The 22958-nt window shown below is 38.9% G+C and overlaps 1 long non-coding RNA gene, 1 other non-coding gene and 1 pseudogene across 4 annotated transcripts; 2 read left to right on the top strand and 1 right to left on the bottom strand.

Annotated features, from left to right (window-relative positions):
* The first annotated feature begins 3079 nt into the window (after positions 1-3079).
* On the top strand, positions 3080-4929 carry LOC103717697 (annotated as a pseudogene).
* Positions 4930-10446: 5517 nt separating this feature from the next.
* On the bottom strand, positions 10447-12849 carry LOC120110577. 3 transcript variants are annotated; one of them, XR_005511700.1, is made up of 4 exons: positions 12818-12849; positions 12632-12659; positions 11706-12200; positions 10447-11099 (listed from the first exon to the last, which is right to left on the bottom strand). It is a non-coding gene; the product is annotated as an uncharacterized LOC120110577 (long non-coding RNA). The 3 variants fall into 3 exon arrangements; XR_005511701.1 differs by having other exon boundaries at positions 12824-12849; XR_005511699.1 differs by lacking the exon at positions 12818-12849 and having other exon boundaries at positions 12632-12752.
* A 9483-nt stretch (positions 12850-22332) lies between these two features.
* On the top strand, positions 22333-22420 carry LOC113463428. Its single transcript, XR_003387620.1, has one exon. It is a non-coding gene; the product is annotated as a small nucleolar RNA snoR114 (small nucleolar RNA).
* Positions 22421-22958: the final 538 nt, after the last annotated feature.

Genomic DNA, 22958 nt, shown 5'->3' with positions numbered 1-22958 from the left:
GCTAAGCCAGCTTTAATGGGCCCAAGAAATTCTTCGTGTGCACAAAAAAGGATTTTTTTTTTTCAAATTTATAATGCTATCAAGAACATGGGGCTGTGAAGACCATGCATGGAACAAAGCAAGATAAAGGCAGCTAGGGCCAAATATCCAAATAAATAATTCCTGTAGCACCAAAATTATGGGAAGCCTCCCAATTTGATTATCTCATGGACTTGCTTGCCTTTTATTCATCTACAATGGAGGCTTGCGCTGCCCATTCTACAAAATCATTTGAAAAACTTATGCATCCAAGAAGGTAAAGATATTTCATACTGCTGAAATGCTTGCTAAAAAAAGGTTGCAATATCATTCAAAGCTGCCCTTTATGTGGTGTGTTACTTCATTAGGGCAGTCTGGTCCTCTACTTCTGCACAACTAAATCTCAGGATTTGCCTCTTAATCTCCATCCCTTTTGGTCTACAAGGCGGCGTAGGAAGATCCAAATAAGGTGTTTGGGTTGTATCTTTCGCGTGAAAGAATAATCGACCTTCTTTCATAATATTAACTATTGGATAGCATATTATGCGAATCTCAAAAAACTCCAATATCTTTCTTTTATCAGCTTGCATGAATTCAAAACGGCCATTGCGTGATCCAAAATGGTTGATGACACAAAAGAAGATGAATCATCCATTCGTACGAAAGGTACAACTTGAACCCGGCCCTTTCCGGGATCAATTCTGCATATGGCATGTTTGGCAAGGAAGAATTTCCAAAATCTTCATAAAAAAAGAAATACTCTCCTTGGTCCGTGATGTGTAAGGCCTTTCTCGGAATGAAGGCATCTGTGCTCCTCCTCAGTTACAAGACAAGGCCATCCTCTCTTCTCTCTCCTCATTACTCCCTTTACCTCTTCTGTATTTCGTCTCTCTCGTAACCCCATTGTAACTTATGCTCTTTCTTAATAATGATAGGGGGAAGTTTCTCATTTCCTCCATTTTCACCAAATTATTGGCTGAATACAAGCTAACATACTCCGAAATTCTTCCTGCTGGCATCTTGAAGCACAATCGATATATTGTTTTATCTGATGACTCTGAAGAGAGAGCGGATTTGACCACAGGTTTTGTGTTTCTTGTCTTTATGTTTCTTGTGGCTGTCTAATGGGCTGGTTAAGATAAACAATGTTATCTTTGTAAATTATGTCTGTGAATTGGTCGGCTTACTAATAAAATGCTAGCTCTAAATTAATGAGCTTGTAACTGTAGTGGTTGAGAATGAGACTTATTGCATCAATAAATAAAAAAAAGAAACAGATAAACATAGTACGACAGTTGTATAAAAAAAGTGAACTAACATGAATTGACATTTGAGTGCTCAACGGCTGATGTTGATGAATTAGAAATGCATGATGATGTCGTTGACGAATTATGTAATCATCATATTTAACAACAAAAATATATCAGAATTGCTTTCTTTTTTTAAAAAAAAAAGCATGGACTAAATCTGATCATAATATTGGCCCTAAGACATATTGATGAGAACAAATCTAACTCTAACTACAATGAAAAGCTAGAAACACGGGGCTGCTGAGTAAATAGTTGCTTGTATCACTCTTTCCTTGGTGGGGAAGCTTAAAAACTTAGAAGCTTTTAATAAAATTGTGGGAAGTGGCTTACGTTGGCTCTTTTTAAATCTTCTTTCTGCAGTGTTTCAGACGTAAATTCTTGCCTGCAGTCTTTCTTGTGTGTACATTAACTTTTTCTTCCCCTTTAATAAAATTGCAGGTGACTAATGTGGCTCGAGCTCATTAGTCTCCTATTCTCTCTCAAAAAAAAGAAAAAAACTTAAAAGCTTTCTTTTCTTTCATATACATTCGTTCTCGATCAGATCTAATAAACTGGGGAAGTGGCTTACTTCCTCCTTATTTCCCTAAAAAGAGAACAGTCAATTATAGAGACACACCACCTACAACTCACTATCTAAAGCTACGCTCTGTCGTTGTCACTTTAAAAAAAGAAAAAATAATAATCTCTTTCGTAAGTTGACTTTTGGCATCATACTGGTAGATGGTCTGCATCACAAACCTCTTATGTTTAACCTGTCATATTTTCTAGAACCTAGACGGCCACAAGAAATTTCTAGCGGTCTTAGTTAACAACGTTCAACTTCTAGGAACCTTCTAAATAAAAATAAAATGCCAATACTTTTTTTTTTTTTGATTGAATGGGAGGTTGTGCTGCCTTTTGTTTAATTAAATAATAATTATGTACATATTGGATTGCTTTCATCGGCGGTATGATGCTGACTGAACCCATAGATATCGGCGATATGTAAGGATCTAAATTATGAGGATTAGAAAAGGACTAACCTACAACTCTTACAAAAAATAACTGAAGACACGAGTTTGTGAATTTAGAAGGTCGATCGTTGGATCGTACCTTGCATGGATCTCAAAAAACTCCGAACTCTCTTATTCATCTGCTTGCACGGATCTCAAAATTACCATCGGCTTGCACAGAAGATCATTGTAGAACTCATCCTTCAAGAACTTGCCTTGAGGGACTTGAATGGTCAAGTAAATGCGAACTTGTCAAAATGACTTCCACTACAAGAACACAGATGTAGGAAGGAGTCTTCATCTCACTACAGAATAGTTTGGGATGTAGAGTTGATAGGACGCTTCTTCAAGCACATGTTAGGATTATTTTCTGTTACCAACCTCCACAAAATAAATAGGAGAGATAGTAATTTCTTATTATTGGTATTAGCATCGGCCGTTGGGTGAATATTAAGATACTTTGAAGACCATTTGTTTACATTAACAATAATTCTGCATCTTTCCTCCACAGCTGGACTTGCAGTTGTTGATCTTAAATAAAGTCACTCTTCTCACAAATTCAATAATCACATATAGATCAATACTTGGATGAGCTGCTCCTTCCATATCATTGCCTGGTCAATCCTTCTGCCTGAACACATGCCATGTCAAATACTTGCAACATTGCCTGGTCAACCCTTCTGCCTAAACACACGCCATTTCCAGCTCATCCCCACTTGCTTATAAAATCCTGATACCACTTAATTAGTTTTTGAAGGAGATCCAATGCCTCGCCACTGATCGACTATAAATTGATACCGTGTCCAGTTTCATTCAGCCGCAGGGGATTCTTCCATAGCTTGGTCTGCAAAAATGGTGTCTTACAGAGCTCTCTTTGGAACCTTGGTTCCTTTGGCCCTCGCACTCGTTCTCATAGGCTCAACAGAAGCACAATTGGAGTATGGGTTCTATAAAAACTCATGCCCCCATGCAGAATTTATAGTTTTCCAAGAAATGACTAAGATCATAGCAAATGCTCCATTCCTTACCGGACCGTTCCTACGGATGCAATACCATGATTGTTTCGTCAATGTAAGTAACTTAAATCTCATACGACATGCACGGTGTTTTATGATCCACGAATTTTGGATAAATCTGTTCTCACAACATTTCTTCTCTATGAAGGGATGTGATGCCTCCCTTCTACTGAATTCTACAAATAACAACCCTGCTGAGAAAGATGCACCTCCAAATCAAAGCCTTCGAGGTTTCGATGCGATCGATGATATTAAGGCTAAATTGGAGATGGCTTGTCCCGGAATCGTCTCCTGTGCAGACATCTTGGCTATGATTGCTCGGGATTCGGTGAAATTGGTAAGAGTTATGTTCTTATGACAAGAATAGTTTTAACTGTATCTAAGACACTCGTTCGACTCTCAGTGATCTTCTTCTTTTCCAGACCTATGGACCATACTATGCAATAGAGACTGGCCGAAGGGATGGACGCAGATCAGAAGCCTCAGATACCCAAGCAAACCTGCAACCACCGACCTCAAACATCACTGTTCTGAAAAACATCTTTATCCAAAAAGGTTTAACTGCCAAGGACCTTGCAGTTCTAACAGGTAAAATTGACCGTGGAGCTGCATCTCAAGTTGATTATAACTAATTATTCATACACAATTTCTCAAAAAAAAAAAAAAAAAAAAAATCCAACCTGCTGATCTAAACTAAAACCTTTTATGCGACTCTTTTTCTTTTCAAAGAACTAGAATGGATGAAAACACAGACAAACACTGGAGCGAGGGTGCAATCAAACCCAAGTCTCTTGTATTACCGACCCTTAAGGCCTTAACCTTACATATACTAGTCTTAGATTATAAATTTTGCATTTGATAAAGTTCAGAGATCATGGAAAACTCAGGCGTCCTACACTGGTTGATAGCCAAGCCAACTTTTGGTTTCTTCATTGCATTCAGGTGCGCATACCATTGGGCTGTCACTTTGTTCATCCTTCACGGAGCGCCTCTACAACTTCACCGGACGTGGCTTCGGCTTGGACCCGGCCGTTGGATCCGACCTACGTACCCCAGTTGATGTGCGAATGTAAGCCCAATGAAACACGACCCGGGTGGAAATGGATCCTGGGAGCTCCAGAAACTTTGACTTGGCCTACTACAAAGGTGTGTCCAGAGGGAGAGGGCTCTTCACATCTGATGATCAACTCCTTCATGATCCTGAGACTAAAGCATACGTCGAGCGCCAGGCCATGGCGTGGCCAGAGGAGTTCTTCAAAGACTTTGCGGAGTCCATGGTTAAAATGGGAAGGATCGAAGTCCTCACGCACGGCAAAGGTGAGATAAGGAAGAAATGTGCTTTTGTTAACTAGACCAGGTGTGATAGAAGATGTCAGAAACTTTTGCCGTGAAGTCTATTTTTAATAAGGTTACGAATTCTTGGATCGTTAGGTTGTTGAAAGGAATTGGTGGCAATAAGGCAGAGTTCTCTGATTCTCTGCTCTGTGTGACAGTTTGTTCCCACTGTATGTGTATCCATTTACTTGAGCAGTAATGGAATGTAGTGAAGTTGCTTTGCATGCATAATTCTATATTATTAAGATTTTACACTAATTTATCTCGCCTTTTCCCATTACTGGATTGTATTATAATTGCTGCAACCCAAAGGATAGTCTTTTAATCAAAAAATCTCCGGCCGCCTTCCAAGTTCTGACTCTCAAGTTGCCATCCATCTACTTTGTTCTAACGGAGAGTCCTAACGGCTCCAACATATGGAGAAAAGAAAGAAAGAAACCACCTTTAATATTTTCTTTGCATTGTATTATTTGAAGTTGGTAATAAAAGCATGCAGTCGTCAGCACTGAAGCAGCCAACTTCTGGGGTTTGTTTAACATACCAAAGATACTGCATCGGGACTCCCTGGGCAGATCAATGGACCGGTGGTTCTGGAGGTGTGGGTTTTATGATCACAGACTCTCTGGGCAGGTTGATAGCCATTGGGGGCCGTCGCATGCCAGGGGTCACCGTTGTTTGAGGCAGAGCTGGCGGGCTACTTGAGAGGGCTTATCCTACGTAAGGAGGGTCCTCGGTGCCGTGCGGGGTGCATCTCGAGGGGGACTCTTCTGCGGTGATTGACTGGATCTGGGGTGCGGATAGGTACGGTGACGGTCACCCGCTCATCCTAGAGACTCGGAGATATGTTCAGGAGATGGATGATTTTCAGGCAGCACATGTGTACGGGAGGCTACAGAGCAGTTGATTGGGTCACCTCCTACGTCGTCCGGCACTCTGGGGAGTTTCTTTGGACATTTGTAGCTGACATTCCCACCTTTTTGTACTCTATTCTTTCTTTGGATTTGGCTGGTTGTACTCAATCTAGAGCTATATGAATTATCATTTTCACAAAAAAAAGAAAAAAAAAAGATACTGCATCCGAAGATAAGGAGAGTTTAAGCAAAAAAAAAAAAAAAAAGAAAAGAAGATAAGGAGAGTTGTCAGAATTTGAAGACGTGAACACTTGCATGAGAGCAGAGAGTTGTAAGACTTTCTGAAAGACAGGAACACTTACATGAGAGCAGCCTATACTTTAATTCTAGGGGTAATTAATTCCCCACCTCCAAGGACGTGCTATAACAAAAAGTTCCCGGTTGACCAGTCTTAAAATCTTCTATCCAATATCTTTACAAGTTTTAATTCCCAATCCTTGAGCCCATTTTATTTTTTTAAAGGCTGAAAATGCCCCTACCCTCCTTATCTCCCATTCCCAGAAGGAGAAGAAGAAAAAGGCTCCGCCGCTGACATGGCCGCCCCCGCCCGAGCTCCCTCTTGCGGCCGCCGCCAGCCCCGGCTCGCCTCCTCCCGAGCCCCTCCCGCGGCCCGCCCCTCTCGAGCCCTCCTCCCCGCGGCCCTGCCCCCTCCGGACCCTCTCCGCAGCCGCCCCACCAGGATTGCCCCGCCCTGCCCACTCACGAGCCCCCCTCCGCGGCCCTGCCCCCTCCGACGCCTCCCCGCAGCCGCCCACCAGGATTGCCCCGCCCTGCCCACCTCACGAGCCCCTCCTGCGGCAGTCGTCGGCGCAGCCCGCCCTCCTCCCGTTCCGCCATGGCCCGGCCCCTTTCGGAGCCCGCCGACCTCAGCGGGAGGAGAGTATTTCCGCTGGCGCAGCCGCGCTTCCACCGGCTGGCGGCCCAGCCCCCTCCCCGGCCCCTCTCGCCGGCCCCCTCCTGCGGCCGCGCGGCCCGACCCCTTCCGACGCCGCTGGCTCGCGGGAGGAAAAGAAAGAAGAAAGAAGAAGGGAAAAGCGAAGAAAAAAAAAGAAAAAGAAAAAAAGAAGAAAATGAAAGAAAAAGAAGAAAAGAAAGGAAAAAAGAAAGAAGAAAAAAAAGAAAAGAAAAAAGAAAGAAAAGAAAAATAAATAAATAAATGCATCAATATATATATATGAATGAACGAATAAATAAATAAATAATATATTTAATAAAATAAAATAATTATAATAAATAAAGCTACCGCGGCTGGACCCCCTCCCGCGGCCGCCATGGCCCTGGCCCCTTCTAGCGCCACCAGGCTCACGGGAGGAGAATATAGAAGAAAGAATAAAAAAAAGAAAGGAAAAAAGAAAAGGAAAGAAAAAGAAGAAATAAAAAAATAAAAAAAGAAAGAAAAGAAAATAAATAAATAAATAATATAAATTCATAAATAAATAAATACAATATATGTGAATGAACGAATAAATAAATAATAAATATAATATATTGCAATAAAATAATAAATAAATAAATAAGTGGCGCGGCCGGGCCCCCCTCCCGCTGTCCCCATGGCATTGGCTCACTTATGTGTGCGCCACCGGCATCACAAGAGGAGAAAATAAAAAAAATAAAAAAAATAAAAAAATAAAAAAAAAATAAGTAGAAAAGAGAAAAAAAGAAGCATTTAAGTGTGTGTAGCCCAGAATATTTAATTGTGTACAGCAACCTTAATTGTATGAGCACTCAGTTAAGTATTCTCTGTAGTATAAATTAATCTTCTCTGCACAATACTTAATTGTGTGATGCAGAGAATACTTAACTGTGTGCAGAGAAGGAAAGAAAAAGAAAAAGAAAAAGAAAAAAAAAAGAAGAGAAGGAAAGAAAAAGAAAAAAAGGAAAAAAAAGAAGAAAAGGAAAAAAAGAAAAAAAAAGAAGAAAAAAGGAAAGAAAAAGAAAAAGAAAGAAAAAGAAGAGAAGGAAAGAAAATAGAAGAAAAGGGAAAAAAAAAGAAGAAAAAGGCAAGAAAACGAATACTTAAGCCTATGTGATTATCATTGAGAACAGTTAAGGCTGTATGGCATACGAAGATTTAAGTGTGTCGTTGCGAGAGAAAGACTTAATTATGTACCAGAGGAATATTAATTTAAACTTGAATAATGTAGTTGATATGATAGAATTACTTTAACCGTTTGAAGAGGCAGAGAAAATTTAAGTATGTGCAAAAAAGATTTAATTGTGGTATACGGAAAATACCTAACTGGTTGTGAGTGGCAGGTTAAGTTAGATATTTTGCTATATATAATTAAGTCTTGTCTCTGCACTACAACTTAATTGTGGGATACAGAGAACATTTGACGTGTATTCAGAAGAGAGAGTTTAAATATGGGTAGAAAAGATTTAATTGGTGATTAGAGAACACCCTAACTGTATGTATGCACCACAGTTAAATATTCTTGTACCACAATTTAGTCTTCTCTGCATTACACTTAACTGTGGTGATGCCACGAGAACATTTAACTGGTGTGCAGGAGAAGATTTAATTGTGTACAGAGAATACCCTTAACAGTGTGGAATGCACACAGTTAAGTGCTATCTGTTCGCAGTGAAGTAGTCTCTGGCACGAATTAAGTCTGTGGTGCCAGGAAAGCCTGAATTGTGTACAGGGAATACTTAATTGTCTTCTTTTTTTCCTTTTTCTTCTTTTTTTTCTTTTCTTTTTTTTCTTTCCTTCTCTTCTTTTTCTTTCCTTTTCTTTCTTTTTCTTTCATTTTTCTTCTTTTTTTTTCTTCTTTTCTTTCCTTCTCTTCTTTTCTTTCCTTTTTCTCTTTTTTTTCTTTTCTTTTTTTTCTTTTTCTTCTTTTTTTTTGGTCTTTTCTTCCACTGTATCTATCAATATCAAGAAAAAAAGGAAGAAAAGAAAATAAAAAGAATAAAAAAAAAGAAAACCGAAGAGAAGGAAAGAAACGATACCTATGTGCAGGAAATAGTAGACTGTATGTACAGAACAGAAAACTGTATTTCAGGGTTAATTAAGTATGTGCCATCGTAATTAAGTGTGTTTCAAGTTTAATCGACTATGCGCTATGCTAAGGTAAGACTTGGCTCACAAGAACAACCTATGTTAAGTGTCTACGACGTCATTATAATGATTCGAAACATTTTACAAAAATTAGATTGCTTAACTTAACTGTATGCAGAGAAACCATACCTATGTGCAAGAAACGATAAACTGTGTGCACAGAACAGAAAACTGTGTTTCGATGTTAATTAAGTGTATGCATTGGTTAATTAAGTGTGTTTCAAGCTTAATCGACTATGCGCCATGCTAGGATAAGTCTTGGCTCACAAGAACAACCTATAATAAATATCTACCATGCCATTGTAACTGATTCAAAACATTCCACCCAAAATCAGAATAGCTTAACTTAACTGTGTGCACAGAAACTATATCTATGTGCAGGGAATGGTAAACTGTCGTGCACAGAACAAAAAACTGTGCCTGACTAGATTAAGTATTAAAACATTGATTAATTATGTACCAAGCTTACTTAAATGTGTACCATACTAATTACCTGTGTACCAAGCTTACTAACCTAACTGCCACTCACTCATTATTTTCCTTTTTCTTTTTTTTTCTTTTCTTTTTTCTTTTCTCTTTATCTTCTTTTCTTTCTTTCTCTTCTTTTTATTCCTTTTCTTCTCCTTTTTTTCTTTTCTTTTTTCTTTTTCTTTCTTTTTTTTTCCTTTTCTTTCCTTTTCTTCCTTTTTCTTTCCTTTGTCTTTCTTTTTTTTTCTTCTTTTTCTTTCCTTCTCTTCTCTTTTTCCTTTTTCTTTCACTACGAGAAAACACGCGTATAGTGACGGGCAATCCCGTCACTATATCGTGTTTCCGGTTACTAATACGGAATTTGTGACCGAAGCTCCCGTCACTGAATTGATTACAAAAACACGCGTCACTAAATTTTTAGTGACGGCGGCGATTCCCGTCACTAAACTCCGTAACAGAACCGCCGTCACTAAGCCGTTACAAATCCAAACCATTAAAAATTTAAAAAATTATGTATTTTCCGTCACTAACCAGTCACTAAGGTAGTGACGAGGTAACTTGGTCACTAATTTTGTCACAGAATTCGGTCACAAATTTGGTCACTGATTTGTCACAACCTTCAGTGACAAATTTAGTCGTCACAAACATGGTCACAACTTTTGTTACTAAATTTGTCATTAATCCCGTCACTGACCTAGTGACAAGGTTACCGTCACCAATTTTGTCAACTCACTGAGCAAAATCAATTTTTTAGTAACCAAAATCTTGTCACTAAGTTTCTGGTGTCGTCAACAATACTTGATAAACAATTCAGTAACCAGATTTGGGTCACTGATTACAATCCCAAAAACCTTGGTACTATTCTGGTACATTGATTGGCTTCATAATAATATATAATAATAATATGCATTATAGCAAAGGCATTCAAAGTTATGCAAAAGTCATTTAAACATGTCATTTCAAGAAATAGGCATTCAGGTACATGTTCTAAATCCATTCAAAATCAAAAATCCAAAAGTGTATTCATAGAGATCAACAGAGATTCATTTTCTCCTAGAATCACAAAGACTATCATCTAAGACAAAAGCAATCATAATGAAGGCATAATCAGCAGAACTAGAATCACAATCAACGATCAATACTAGGCAAACTTGGCTCCTCGAGATCCTGCTTCTTACCTTCAATTAGTTCTCTCCACTAGTTTCAATACAAATTTCTCACCATTCATGCAGACTGGACCAAGATGGGTTCAAACTTCAGTCGCATGCGTCATAATTTCCAAACAGTTTGCATGGAAGACATGCCCACCAGACCAGAATAGCCACTACAGATATCTCTTTGTTCAGAACTAGTTTCTGGCTACTCCACAAAGAATCTATCATTCAATACCTTTGAGCATACTCTGCACATTTGTGAATCAGAATAAAGGAAAGTTGATGAAAGCTGAGTGCTTGAATTTGCAAGTTTTGTTGGTGCAGTAACTTGAGTGTCCGCTTCCAAATGACCATGTCTCTCCTTGGGAAGAGGACATCAATTCAGAGATATCAACTGAAGGCCAAACATCAAAAGACCCAACCTGGGAATCTGGGATCCCATCATTGGATTAAGTCAGTGCCCGGAAGAACAAAAGACTGCCTTCCTTCAAGAGAGCTGTCCTCATTTAAAGATTTGACAGGTGGAACTCTGTTATCTGAGAGTAGTCTTGATATCATACTTGATGTTTGGGCTTGTCTTCAAAGATGATGGGCCTGCTTTAGAAGCCGATGTAGATGGAGAAATTGATGGCTCAATACATGGTGCAATTACTTGTGATCTACTGGAGTCTCTTTCCTATGCTAGGTTAAAAGAATGCAATGTTAAAATCAAAGCAAACTTAATTGAGCATCAATCATGAAAATTAACAGCAAAGAATGAATAGGAATATCTAATAAATGTCTCCATTTTATTCCAGCTCACATTGAAGGGTAAATTTCTTCTGATGGATCCATCTGTTACAAGAATAAGAATATTAGATGAGGAATTATGCAAAGAATGCATGAAAAATTATACCCTCTATGCAGCATTGATTGCATTAACATGAAACATTTATCCACTAAAATTGCAGCAGAAACTTTATTATTCTACAGAAACAAGTTAAGAAGAGTATTAAAACATGATTAGTTATCCAGCTATGCTCTTCAAAATTTCCTAGGTACGATAGATTATGATAGTATTTACCAATATAAAGAGGATCATGTCATAGTTTGACGAGCCTGAACAACTGACTGGAAATAATTTGACATTTATAAGTGGAACTCGTGCAGTCTCTTTCTAGACATGAGCTGTATGGATTAGAAGAAATCCATACTATATGCCACAGCTTGCGTCAGTGAAAATCACTTCTAAGTTCTAGAATTTACTGATTTGTAAATTCTTTCATGAGTTAAAGGTAAGGGCCGCTCTGTTATTTTGTTAAATTGGAGTAAAAATTTTATATATAACAGCATTTCTTCATATTGTAAAACATTATGTAACTATTAGAAAATTCTATAGATAAAAGCTTCTCAGCACAAGAATGTTTTCCCTAAATATAGAACACAATCCAAATATTTTACCTTCAGCAGCCACTTTGGAGCTACAACCAATGCTCAATTAATCAGAAGACTTCAGTTGTCTGAGTGCCTGAGAAGCTGCTACCGGTGTCTTCCCAGCTAGAAGACCTTCATGATCTGTTTCTATGCGATGCTTAAATTCTGAGTCAATATTCCCACTGTTGTGATGAGAAAACTCAGAATGGTTGTCGAAAACATCCATTGTATGAGTTCGGTTGCCACGTAGAAAGCTCCATCTAGAGGAGCATCCAGCATTCTTATAAGCAGAATGACTGCCGCTCATCTTGTAACAAGAAAACAAAGGTTTCTTCCTTGGAGCAGCCACACAACAGATGGCCCCCATAATCTTGATGTTCAAACTAGAAACCACAAAAAAAACGACTATAACCCTCCAGAGTGAAAGGAACCTCAAATAATTTCAAGTAATCCTGATATTTAGAGCCAACATTATTTGCACCAGTTCTTGGAGAAGAAACTACATTAAATCTCCAGCTGTTCCTGTATGCATTAGATGGAAATCAGTCAATCATAACAACATGAAGGTCAATACATGGAGCTAGAATTCCAAAAGTTATATTCATGCAGACTCAAATAATAAACAATCATAGAGTAGTACCACAGGTAGAGAAGCGCAGAAATTCACTCAATTAAACGGCAAATGAAAGAAAACAAAAAGGACCAATTCATCTAAAGAAACTTGATGAGAAAGATCATCTTAACACAGCCTACATATGCAGAAACAGAATCTCTGTCCAAAATAACCAAAATCATATATGCCTCCACAATGTAAAAAGAGGTTGTGAAAGAAATTCTCATCAAACTCCTAGAAGAACATCAGTACCAGGAAAAAAAGAACTTCAAGAAGAACATGGAAAATTCTAGTCTAGTTTACTATTTTATTATTTATGCCATAACAGACCATCTCATACCTTTAACAAATTTGGTGAGCTATTGATTCTGGACCAGCGTGCCACAAAAGAAGGCAATCGCCAAATTTCACGTATAGTATCAAAAGAATGAACAGAATAAGAACTGGCACAAAATATTACATCAAAATATCAAAGAGATTTTAAGTAGAAAGGGAATCTAGATATTAAAATGGCACAAAATATTACAATTACATCAAATGAGAACTGCTATAGCAAAATCCAGACAGCGCAAGCAACTGGTAGAGCCAGCAATCATTAATCAATATTTTTTTTCTTTTTTTCTGATGATAGCCAGCAATCAAAGTCGATAAGAGAATAATGCAAAATATTAAAAGGACATTTATTTATGTTATAAAAAATATAACAATATTTTCAGAACAAGATCAACTCTTTTTGCTAATCGTTTCCTTCTATCTGAAAATTGAAGTTTCTTGAATGAATTTCGATAGAAGATATATAGATAGAAAGCTTCGAAAAAACTAACCCGCGAAGAGCATTTAGAGAAGAGAAGCAATAGAATCGATCCAAGCCCAACACCATGGTGCCTCAGAATCCAATCCATCGCCACAACCTTAATCTCCGGGCTCTTATAAAGGAGTTTCATTAGCCGGTGCGGAACCGGAAGGACGCCCATGAGAATGTCGCCATGGCTCCCAGTGAGAGAGAGAGAAGGTCGGAAGGTAGAGCGGCGCGTGGACGGTCTTCCGGTTAGGGGTTTGTTGGATTTGGGTTAGGGAGGAGGAGGGGTTAGGGATCGCCGGGGGGGGGGGCGGCGGGCCGCAGCGGTTAGGGATGGGGGTGGGGGGCCGACTACAGGGTTTAGGGTTTAGGGAGGGGGGAGAGGAGGGTTATTTGGGCAGGGGAGGGTGATTTGGGCGGGGGGGTGACACTTAGTTTCATTTTAGGTTTCCCTCTTTTTACTTTTTTTTATTATAATTACTCAAAAATAATATTTTTATATTTTTGGAATTACAAATAAAATTTGGTGACTGAAATTTCTGTCAATAATCCGTTACTGCCAAAATAATCTTTTAAAAATTTATAAACATTTAGGTTACAATTTTTTGTGACGGCTGAATTTGTCACTGTCTCGTTGCAATTTCGGTTACCAGTTTTGTGACAGATATCCCGTCACTATGGTGGTCACTAAGTTTTAGCGCCCACGCTATCCGTGTATTTTGTGACCGGTCTGTCACTAATCTGTCACTAAGTTCACACCACGGTGACCAAAATTTCTGTCTGTCACTAATCCGTCACAAATAGTGACTGATAACGGGCCGTCACTAGTTTTCCGTCACTATACGCTTGTTTTTTTGGTAGTGTTTTTTTTCCTTTTTCTTTTTTTTCTCTTCTTTTTTTCCTTTTCTTCTCCTTTTTTTCTTTTCTTTTTTTCCTCATGGAACCCGTCCCCTCCCATGACACCCCCATGATGGCATCACCCTCCTCGACCTCCCTAGCGACCCCTCCCTCCGCCTCTACCTCCCCGAGCTGCCACCAGAGCACGGTGGCGACGGGTGGAGGAAAGCAGCCCATACTCCTCCAATTCCAAGGCGGAGGCTTCTGCATCTCCCACTTCTCCTGGTTCATGTACCACCAATTCTACTTCTGCCTCGCCCGCGCTATCCCCGCCATCGTCGTCTCTGTCGATCTCCCTCTCGCTCCCAAGCAGCGGCTCCCCGCCCGCTATAGACGCTGGCTTCCGCGCACCCCTCCACCTCCGCTCCCTCACTCAAGCTCCACTGCCACCGCCGGAGGCGGCGGCTGACCCCAAGATGGAGGAGAATTCTTCTCCTCCTGCGAGGCCGTCGGCACCGATAAGGGGCCGGGCCGCGGCGGACGCGGGAGGAGGGCGGGTCGTGGCCAGCGACGGCCGCAGGACGCCACGACCGCCCTTCTTCCTCTTCTTCGGTGCCTCCCCACCGTGGGGCGGGGGCGGGGGCATTCTCGGCGGCGCGGCTGCAGGAGGGGGCTGGGATGGGGGTGTTTCCGGCGGCGCGGCCGCGGTAGGAGGCTCGGGAGGGTCGGGCTATGGCCGGCATCGGCCGTGGCGGGCTCGACCTCCTTTTTTCTTTCTCTTCTCCGGTGGGATGGGAGATAAAGCAATAAGAATTAAAATATCCTTGGGGGCGTTCTCGTCTCATAATAAAGTATTGAAATATGACTGGACTAATTGTTAAACAACCAGTCAACAAGGATTAAATGTTAGAGACTGGTCAATAAATGTACCGGTGATTAATTACCCCTCAATTCTATGACCTTTCCTTGTCTACCTACCACTAGCCTTCAAAGACACGTAACCACTGTGCTAAAATAAAAGGAGTTTTTTTTTTACCTTTAAAAGTTTTATAATAGCCAGTATGGTAGTTATTTGCCAACGTCCAAATTGAACGCCAGATCTCTCCTACGGAGACAGCCAAGGTGCCGAAAGAACAGTTGTTGGCAAATATATTTTTTCAAAAAAACAAAAAGACAGCTTATCCTTCTAATGGATATATATATCAAACGACAACTCTTTCTTGTATGATAATCCTTCCCCACTTTCTGCCAAGTTTCCTCTCATCCTAGCTACAAAAATTTCACAAAAACTTGTAAATATATGAGTTACTTTAAATTTCTTAACAAAAACTACTTTAAAAAGTTGTACAAATTTTCATTTTATAATGAAGAACAAGTAAACAAGATGCTGAACAAAAGCATTGGCCACAAGACAGATAACAAATGATTGACCTAAATTTTATTAACATAATTTCAGAGTTGGTGCGTGAGCAAAATTAGAGCACAATAACAAAATTTATCAATGTTAGCAACATGGATTAACACATTCGATGTTTGGCCTAGAAAGGTCACCTTGAAAATTTTTGTACGCATGCTCTTATTCTTTTACGACTCAAAATGAAACATTAGGCCCTAGTTTTCATATGGATCAGTTAATCAACACATTAAATGAACATCTGGTTTTTCAGACGGAAGACAGAGTTGTTTGCATGATAGCTTTGTGGTGCAGGCGAACACCCCTAGCTAACTCAATCATGACAGATTATTTGTGAGGTCTAACTAGATACGATGAACAAATCTTTGACGTTACCCTGGCCCTACTTTTTTATTTCATTTAACCTCAATCTAGGGGCATCTGATCTGTTTCTTTAAGTTAAATTTAGTAGAGTTTTACTCCCTTCGGCTTGAACTAGTTTAGTTGGATCCAGCCAAAAAGCCTGAAATACGTCGCTACATACCTTGGGTAAGGCTGCAAATGAATCGGGGTTGACCTGTGACCCGACCCGATCAATTTTGGAGAACCCACGGGGCCGGGTCGGGTTCTAAAATTGGACACATTTTATTTTCGAGTCGGATCTGGGTTTATTAAATTCAGACCCGACCCGACTCATTTAAAATTTAGATAATTTTAGATTTTTAATCCTACAACCCACCCCGACCTGACCCGAATGCATAAAATTATTTATAGAAACAGAAAGGAATGCATTATTATAAAAATAGTTAATAGAGCTGCTGATGACTAAACACCTGAACATAACAGAAAAACAGTAACATTCATAGCATTACCAAACATCAACAAAAACATCAGATATTAAAGGTCTCTGTAAACCAGCTTTTAAGGCATATGTGGCAGCCCAATACGCCGCTTGATTCCCTATCCTAGAGATGTGAGAGGCTTGAATTGCAAAACAAGAGTACGTCCAACATAAAATATCCTGCACCCGAGGAGAAGCCAAGCACCATGTATATAGTTCGGTTCATTAAACATAGAGATAATAGCCATTGAATCCCCCTCGACCCAAATTTGCGAAGCCTAGAACTTCATTATAGGACATTTAAAACCTCGTCACAATCCCAGTAACTCTGCATACGGAACAAAATATTGAGGGAGGGGCCATCCAGCCACCCACATTAGCTAGCTTGTATGATCTCATAGAATAAATCTTGCTGCTGCTGTCAAACCTCTTACGGCTCCATCAAAATTTAGTTTCAAGACACCAAGGGGACAGGAAAACCACTTACATTGCAAGCGAGAAGGGCTAACAAGCTGTTGGGTAATATTTTCCCAGTTCTTTGACTGTGTTTGAACATAAACTTGAGCACTAGGGTAATCATTATTTAGCAAGCAACACAAAGCATTCCTTACCATCATTCATATATTCGCTATGATGAAACCTCACATATTGGCCTGTCCCCACAGTTTACGGAGGGTGGGTACAATAAAAGTGCTATTCTTTGATTTGGAATAATATTTGTTATCGTTACAATAATAGTTGTTATTGTTATATATAATATGAAATTTTTGCCAAGATCTGGACCCGAACCAGATCCAACTCAGACCCAAACTGGATCTGAATTTGCAACCTGAATTACTCGTTGGGCCAAAAATTATAGTTGTGGACCCGAACCGACCTAACCCGATCTTCTATTGTATTCAATCTGGATCCAAAATTAGGATCCGAATAAGAAACCAGATTGAGTTGGAGTCACTCATGATCCAGTTCAACCCAACCCATTTGCACCCTAGTCTTAGGCCATTGCCGATTTTTGTGCCCAAGTGGACAGTTCTATGGGGCATAAAAGCCAGGAAAATTGATCCAATGAGCTTTTCGTGGCCCTTGTTAGGGTTGCTAATAAATTACACTCCAAGATTTGTCCCCCCACTCCCAAATCACACTCAAAACACACTTCTATTGAGGACTTATTAGGGTTACCCTTCCACTACTCTGAAAGTTCTCTCTTCAGCCTCGACAACTTACTGTCTGGCTGCCTACAGCTCCCCCTGGATCTCATCAGCTCGGAATTTGGCTGCCTTAGCCTTGCCTAGTAGGATGGGTTGGATAGATTGAGGGTGAGGAATGGCCCCTTCTAATAATGCAGATTATTATTTTGGTATGCATATAAAAATTTAATAAAAACTAACAAATGTTTATTGATATCCAGAGATTCTTTACCTTGAAATTTATGGTAACTCTAAAGACGACCTTGGCTCAAGTTTGAAAATGCAGAGTAAGGTTTAGATATGGACCAATTTAACTCGATCTATTTTCTTGATCAAATTTTGAAATTAGAATGGTTAACTTAACCTAGTTAAAACAATTTCCTAGTACGTTAAGTTGGATCTAGATTTGTGCAAAGCGTATAAAGATGTCAGCTTGCTTGTTTGACACGTTTGACAGCCAATTGTAAAAGTGTTACCCATCGTCCTATGCAGCTCCATATCAGACTGTCTTTGAACCAGACCTCAGGATTAATCTACAAAGCCTGCTACCAAAGTTCTAAGTTTGAATGGAATCCGGACAAAAACCAGGCTATGTCGGGACTAGAAATGCACGTTCCATATGCAACCCTACTCAATATACCATCAGCAGTCTACTTAGCAGCTAAGTTATTATTAAAAAATAAAAAAACTATATAACAAGTCTGAAGCTAAGATTAGAGTCTATTTACTGAAATTTTTTGCGGGTTTGCTTAGATATTTCTGTAAATCTTCTAGGAACCGAGCCTGTTGGCCCATCTAGCTTGCATTTCATAACCACCTCTCTAAATGCAATCTAGATCCTACCTTTTGGCCTGTAGAAAGAAGAAGAGCCGAATTAGGTCAGATGGGACTATGCTTAAATGAACGTTCCAATTTATAAATCTTAGGAAATTTTTAGTCGAGTTATGAAAATTTCATAGAAATAGCAAAATAGATATTAAGTGACAAAAAAAATATAGATCACATTATGGTATATTTGACAAGCTCGAAGCAGATAATTAATCTAACAAATTAATTTTTTGTGATTAAATCCATCAAGCTCGCCAACAGATAGATTATAATATTATTGTTGCTTTAACTTTCTAAATCATTCGACGGTCCCTCACCTTTTCTTTAATATAATGGACGGACATTTTAGGAGTACAGCTCATCCAGGCACTTTGGAGGGAGCTGGAAAAATTGGCTTATTCTCTTTTCTTTGAACTTGAAGTCCACTTCGATGAAAACGTTCAGACCAACATGATGCAGACCACGGTCATCGCACGCCATGTCATGCAAAAGTCCCAATCCACGTGCTCGCCACGCGCTAAAACACTAAACTAATATTAAAAAGAGGTGAGGGGGGACGCCACCCGATCTTCTGGCCATCATAAAATCGGCCATTCGCGCCGCCAACCACACGCATCGCCCACAGTCAAAACCAGTTCGTGTGGCAGCCACGCGCCTTGTCATAACATAATGCACCACCACAAGGGCTTTTTGACCCACAGCCCCACCCTCTCATGTACTTCATTCGTTTAGGTGGGCCCTAATTGCTGGAAACCCTTGACCAGTGATGTGTCATATAGATTTCTAGTTCATAGCAATCCGCATGAAAAATTGTGCACTAAACAAATAAAAAGAAGACCACGAGCCTGCCGAGACTTATAAATAGGTGGTTCGCTGGCTTCAAGCCACAGCATACATTCCAGTGTTCTAAAAGCTTTTGCCACCACTGTGAAAGATGGCCATGAGGCTTTTCTTAAGGTTTTTGTTCCGGTTAGCCCTTGTGCTCTTCCTCCTTGACTCAGCCAATGCCCAAGCCTTGAAGGTTGGTTTCCACAAAAACTCATGCCCAGGTGCTGAGGCTATAGTTCGTAAGACCGTGGCCAGCTACTTTTCTCAGGACCCAACAGTCTCCGGCCCACTATTAAGGCAACATTTCCATGATTGCTTTGTTAGGGTAATGAGATTTTAATATATATGCTTTCATTCGTTTCTCAAACATTACTATGCTTTCGTTCTTGACTAAACGTTTGCACTGGCCTATAGGAGATAATATTTGCAAGCATTTTTATTTGCCACAAGGCTGCGATGGCTCGGTACTACTGAACTCCACTAAGACTAAGGCATTGTTTGGGAGCTTTTGGAGGGTCAAAAAATACTTTCTAGTCCTCCAAAATTACTTTTAGATAAAAAATGGTGTTTGACAAAATTTTTGAAAAGCTGTTTCAGCTTTTTCGGAAAACTGAAAATAGTTTTTTGGCAGAAGCTCTATTTTGGAACTTTCCGAAAATGTTATTTTGAGCTTTGTCGGGAAGCTCTATTTTGACCAAAATATTTCCATTTTAAAAAAAAATCCTCCCCAAAACCTCATCTCACTGCCTGTTCCTCTTCCAACCCACTTGCCGCTGCAGTGTCTCCCTCTCCCTCGCCGCCGCACCCCCTCCTTCTCCCCCGCCGCCACAGTGCCGTACCCCCTCCCTCTCCCCCACCGTCGTAGTGCCGCACCCCCTCCGGTGCCGTCGGCCACGCGGGAGGAGAACCCTTCCCAGGGGGCAGCCGCGGCCGCCGAGACTGTCGCAGGCGCCGCCGGCCACGACCCGGCCCCCTCCCGTGGCCGCCGCTGCCTGGCCCCGTTCCGGCGCTGCCGGCCGCACGGGAGGAGAAGAACGGAGAAGAGGGGAGAGGAAGGAAGGAGAAGAAGAAGAGAAGAAAAAAAGAAATAAAATAAAATAAAATAATATAAAATAAAATAAAATAAAAAATAAATAAATAAATAAATAAATAAATAAATATTTATATAAATGAATGAATGAATGACTAAATAAATAAGATAACAAATAAATACATTTCAATGAATAAAATAATAAATAAATAAATAAATGCATAAATAAATATATATACGAATGAATGTATAAATAAAAAAAATGAGTGAGTGGCAAATAATCTGATCCTTATCATATTGATAGGTACAGTGAATTTGTCGCCATTGCAAATAGTTAAGTAAAGAGATGATCTATTAAACAGATAAATGGTCATTTATAGTTGTATTATACTATAAATATATTATTATATTACATTATATCATAATACATTAATATGTTATGTTAAATAATTTAATATTATATTATATTATGAGAAATTAATTTATAATAATAATTATATTATTTTATACCTTTATTATTTTAGTATACTATACATATTATATTATATTACATTATATCATAATACATTAATATGTTATTTTAAATAATTTAATATTATGTTATATTATAGGAAATTAATTAATACTTATAATTATAATATTTTATACCTTTATTATTGTATTATACTATAAATATAATATATATTACATTATATCGTAATACATTAATATGTAATGTTAAATAATTTAATATTATGTTATATTATGAGAAATTAATTTATACTAATAATATATTATTTTATATCTTTATTATTGTATTATACTATGCATATTATATTATATTACCTTATATCATAATACATTAATATGTTATTTTAAATAATTTAATATTATGTTATATTATGAGAAATTAATTAATACTAATAATTATAATATTTTATACCTTTATTATTGTATTATACTATAAATATAATATATATTACATTATATCATAATACATTAATATGTTATGTTAAATAATTTAATATTATGTTATATTATAGAAAATTAATTTACTCTAATAATTATTACCATTATGCTATGCTATGCAATGTCATATTACGATATTATAATAATAATATTTTATATTACAGTAATGTTATACTATATCGTATATTATGTATTAATATATGTTATATTTTATTATGCTCTATTGTATAATACTATGCAATGTCCTTTATGGTAATTTTGTCATATAAAAGTACTTTTTCAATTTATTTACCAAACATATGTTAAAGTGCCACAGCACTTTAAAAATATAGTTACCAAACAACAAACAGTTTTTTATAACAGCTCTACTTCCAACAGCTCTACTGCCAACAGCTCCCCCAAACAAGGCCTAATTCGGCATAGAAGAATGCATTGTTGAACCAAAGCCTCATGAATTTTATGTCATTGATGCAGCAAAGGAAGCATTAGAGAAAGCATGTCCAGGGGTTGTCTCATGTGCTGATATTGTAGCTCTCGCAGCTAGGGATGCTGTCTCCTCGGTACATATCTGAAGCTGTTCTTTTGTTCTCAAATTACTTGTTTCCATGACCTAGGGCTAGTTATATTAACGAAAATAGTTTGCTCTGGTTCAGGCCGCCGGTTCAGTCGAGAAAGGGGCTCGGACGGGGGGCAACTACATTTGGGAGGTCTCCACAGGGAGGCGGGATGGGATTGTGTCAATGGCCTCTGAGGCTTTGGCTAATTTACCATCTCCTTATGCAGAGATCACTCAGCTGGAAGCATCCTTTGCTGCCAAAGGTCTAAGTGCAAAGGACTTGGCAATTTTATCAAGTATCGTTGCATCAACAAAGGAAGTTCTAGGATGGTTGAACAAATTAGATCCCACACCGCAGTATCAACAAAATATTGTGAATATTTGCATCATATAACTATCGCATTTGTTAAGCCCATTATGTATTAATTGGTTACTTAGCATGGTGTCCGAAGATTAGATTTGCTGGAGATATCTTCCATGTATTTGTTTAACTTGATTGGTTCCAATCATTGTGGTCCCTTCACATATGTGATCCAGGTCACACGTGTGAGGAGATGGTAAGCCTGATATACATTATTGATATTTTTCCTAATGCTTTTTGAGTTAACAGTATTAGATTGTAGCTTGATTCATCTTATTAGTTGAAAGGCTAGATTATTTTTAACAACACATGGTTGTGGCGCACCTGGCTAGTGCATAGTTCTCATACCGCTCTGAGTAATCCTGAGGTCGAGAGTTTGAGCTTCCCCTAAAAAAAAATCTCTCAACCCCTGAAAAATAATGGTGGTATTAATGAGCGATGAGGACAATAACGCATCTTGTGATGCAGGGCACATCACGACTGTCAGATTATTATCTGACGGTACCGGCGTTCCTGAGCTCTTTCAGATAATGACCATAGAATGGTTCTTTGGTCTCAACAAGGAAAGCCACAATTTTTTTAGGACAACTTTAAGAATTGTTTCCATGTTAATTAGATGCGGTCTTAATGACAAATAACATGGCCAATTTTTTATTTTTTATTTTTTTGGTAAAAAAGGGCATTTCATATAGCTCCTACATGGGTACAGCCTGCTAAGTCAAAGAAAATAAAATGATACAATGAAGAAAAAAGCTCAATGGCACAAGTCCAGATAAACTCTCCAGAGTGCCGAGCAACGTAGGAGGTAACGCAGTCTGCTACTCTGTTTGCCTCCCAATACACATGCACTGCCTAAAATGATACCATCTATCTGACCAATCTGCAAGTCTCATGCATCAATGGGGGGTCATCTCCATATCGATCCACTCTCCATATCCAATCGATCACTATCGATTAGTCCCCCTCGAGGTGTAACTTATCTGCGCCAAGCACCCGCCTCATATAAGAGATGCCATCCCATGCTGCCTGGAGCTCTATCACAATGACAGTTGAACCAAG

Source organism: Phoenix dactylifera, chromosome 4, assembly GCF_009389715.1.
Source record: "Phoenix dactylifera cultivar Barhee BC4 chromosome 4, palm_55x_up_171113_PBpolish2nd_filt_p, whole genome shotgun sequence".
Taxonomy (NCBI): Eukaryota; Viridiplantae; Streptophyta; class Magnoliopsida; order Arecales; family Arecaceae; genus Phoenix; species Phoenix dactylifera.
The sequence above is the reverse complement of the archived record's forward strand: the minus strand, read 5'-3'. Positions and strand labels throughout refer to the sequence as shown.